The sequence below is a fragment of the Lonchura striata genome, chromosome 3 (assembly GCF_050655825.1).
Source record: "Lonchura striata isolate lonStrDom1 chromosome 3, ASM5065582v1, whole genome shotgun sequence".
In the NCBI taxonomy this organism is placed as follows: domain Eukaryota; kingdom Metazoa; phylum Chordata; class Aves; order Passeriformes; family Estrildidae; genus Lonchura; species Lonchura striata.
In genome coordinates this window covers 64,242,839-64,246,668 of record NC_140705.1, presented here as the reverse complement: position 1 = coordinate 64,246,668, position 3,830 = coordinate 64,242,839, and positions in this window count along the sequence as shown.

The following is a 3,830-nucleotide window of genomic DNA, read 5'->3' as shown; positions in this document are numbered from 1 at the left end:
TGTCACTGACTAAGCCCAGCTTAATCTTTTTCTCAAAGATACATAATTCTCTTAAGACCTAGTCTAGCTGCTTTTGTGAGAGTTTTCATCTTCATGTTTTAAAGTCATAGAAAATGGTTTTACCAAGCTATCCATATCAAATCCAGTCTCTAGTAGGGGTGCTATCAAGAAGCCATGGGAAGATGCAGCTCTGTAGGAGAATAGCAAAGCTATCTATAGGATTACATAGTTAGGGAACCTGTAGGGTTGTTTTGTTGGTTAGGTTTTTGGTGGTGGTGTGGTTTTTTTTTGTTTTTTTTTTTTTTTTTAATGCCAGTGTATCATTGTATTTAAAAAAAAAAAATTAAATTATGGGTAAGAGTAATCATCTTACCAGAGCCACTCTGGAGTTTTAAAAGAGCTCAGGTATTAAAACAGTGAACTAAGAACCGTGTGTAACATGCCACTTGTAGCAGTTACCCTGTCTGAAGAGGTTCAGGAGGAAAATATGACAGCACACTTTAGAAATCCTTCAGTGCTCTGGCAACCTACAGTCTCTGTCTTCATTACCAGCATTACCAGCCAAATCTTTATAAATCATAATGAACAGAACTATTACCCAACACCAAAACCCTTTTGTAGAGGGAAGTCACTCCTGCTCATGTATTGAGCTTCTTAGAAGGAATCAATACCAGGTGAATGGTGGTGGGCTAATGAGTCAAGCATACTTGTATTAAAAATAAGTGTTCACAAAGTCCATCACAATGGTTTGTAAAAGGCAAAATTTCTGCAAAAATAGATCCTTTCAAGCATAATGGTCAAAACAGGAGTAAGTTTTTATGGTGTTGAGAGATTTCCATTGGAGACTCACAAGAGTATGTGCTGGAAAACTGTCCAGCTATTCATAAGGAGACCCAAAAAAATGGAGGAACAAGGATATGAAGAAATTTCCCAACAATCAAATATTGTTCAGGATGGCCAGAACTAGGGCTAGTTGCCAGAGGACTTTGTGATCCTTAACAGTGGGTAAAAATATTATTCTTGAGTCTTAATATCTGTAATGTACGAGGGTGGGGGGAAACCTCAATTATGTTTGCAAAGCAATCAATTGTAAATGAGCAGACTTCGAAGGAAAGACATCTTGGACTCCTTGGTCAGTCCTCTGAAAACATCAGCTCACATATTAGTAGCCAAGCCAAGAAAAGAATGAGGAAAGCAGCGGAGAACAGAATAAACAGAGTCATTACACACAAAATAAATCCAGGATATTCTCACATGTTGAACATTACTTGCAATCACAATTACTGCATTTCAGAAAGTGGGTATTAGGATATAAAGTACAAAAGTAAGGGGTATGAAGCATGGTAAGGAACATGGAACATAAGGAGTTAATAGGTTAGGAGAGATCCCCTCTAGTATGGAAAAAGACCAGAGGTGAGTTGAGAGGAAAAAGCATAATAAAATCACAGAGAAGGCGCGTAAGGAATCATTATGCACTTTGTAACACAGGAACTCTGAAAGCAAAACAAAGGAAGCACTCTTTCACACAATGCATAGTTAAGTTGTTGGATTCATCACCACCAGATTCTGAGGCCAAAAATATGATTGTTTTCAAAATGAAATTTAAGATTTATATTGCCAGTAAACATAATGACCCAAAAACGCCTTCTGTCTCAGAAGGCCCCTTACTAGATTGCCAAAATCCTTTCTAGAGAAAGGATCACTCTGTTTGTCTTTTTTATACTCTAAGCAACTGCTGTTGGCTGTTGCCAGCATTACTTTTGGCACCAGCATAGCCACTCAGCTCATGAATTCTCTTGTTGTTAATTGAAGTTGAATACCTTTTGAGTTTTAAAACTTTTAATCAAGGATTTGAAAACTGGAGTTCACAGAGGCCAGGGTTTTGTATGCTTATTGGTAAAATTTGAAGGATTCTGCTTATCAGAAAAGGTACGAAAAGACACCTCTGAAAAATCTAGTCCCTTGAAGCTATTGCAAAGTAAAGACATGAACAAGCCCCTGTTTTAAAATATTTATTTTTATTTATTTGTTAAAGCATATTTTCAATATCTGTATATAGACCTGGAAATACTTCCATTCAATGTTAATAGTAAAGGCTTGTTGTAGCCATGTCAGATAAATAGTATTGTTTCACTATGTGTTTATGAATGTCTTAAAATGATAAAGCTCCTGGATTCTGCTAGGATTTTTTGCATCCCACAATTTCAAGAAGTTTTCAGGCTCAGCTGGGTTTGTGCAATAATCCCCACTTGAGCTGGGGATCTGCAGAGAACAGGAACTCTCATGAGACTGCTGGTATTTCCTGTTTCTCATCAGAGCAGAAATACAGTAGCAGAGGAAGAGCTCTTCTCTTAGCACTGTATTTGAGCTTCTGCTAGGAAGTGCCATAGTGCATAAAACTGAAAGAAAACAAACAAGCAAATTTAGTGTAACCTTTTCAAACCCCAGAAAACATTCCTATTTGGCTTTTGTTTGGACAGCAGTGGTTCACCACTCCCTACTCTTTTGTTCAGAATTAAGAACTAATGTGCCTGAAGTTTATGTTTATGAAGTTAACTATGTGATTTTGGCTATAAAGCTCTGACAAGTATTTTATGTTGTAAAGAGGTATTGTACAATGGCACTCAACAAACGAAACATAATGTAAAACTATTTTGTATGACTAAAATTATTTGTCTATAGATATCACCTAATAAGTTATGCATTAAATTAAAAAAGGGTGTAATTGATTTTCATTATAGCTGTCTAGCCATGTTTTTATAAAATGTGCAGTTATGGATATAAATTGATATATATGTAGATTTTAAACCCAGAAGGTCAAACATCAATTTCAGGCAGTTGGAGAGTAGACAAGTTTGAACAGAAGGTTTCTGTTGACATAAAGGATTACAGTATCACAGAATGACTAAATTACATTTGAGTTCTTCTAGAGCTCAAGTGCATTTTACATTGCAATGATTTTTAAAATTCACATTAAAATTATTGTAAAATTCAGGGGCTTTTTATAGTTGTTTATTTTAATGGTATGTTTGTGTATCTAGATTATATATTTATAATAAAATGCAATAAAAGATAACTTTTTATAGAAAAAATAATGCTAAGGAGTAGGTTGTTTTGTCTTTTTATATTTCAAATGCATTCCAGCTGCATCAGGCTTCAGTTGTTATTTTCACCTTGCCGACCATGTGATTTTGCTGTGGTGAATATGTGCGTAAGTGAGGTTTTTCTTGTGGGTTTCCTGCAGATACTGGGGAGCTACAGATTGTGCAAAGGTAGCAAGACAGTTTATTATTCCGGATGTTAAGAGATGTAGAAGGTTTCTGAAATTTAAAAAAAAAATATTCTTCTTTGGGTATATTAGAGGAAAACCTACTGTGAGACCCAAAAATAAAGCACCTAATTATCCTATCTGTGGTGTGTTGCTATGCTTTAAAGCCATTTCCTGTGAATAAATCAGTAACAGAAGCAAATTTGTACTGCTACTGCTAAGCTGAGACATTTTAGAAACTTTATTCAAGATCTTTTCTTTAAAAAAACATAAATACGTGGTCAGATTCTTAATTTTCTTTTTCACTAGCTTTACAAAATTGGAAAAAAATTATCTTAGAGTTAATAATGGGAAGACGTAAATTTGGGTGAAACATATTGTTCTAAATCAAAATTCAGATAGCAAAATTTTGCTATACTGTGCTGTTTTTTTGCCTCGATGATAAAACTCCTTTGGCTTGAAGAAGGTAATTCAAGTCAGTAATTACAGGAAATGACAAGGGAATCTAGAGAAGATGAAGGTTCTTCACCATCTGGAGGTGGGCCCTTTCATGCTTTTAGCT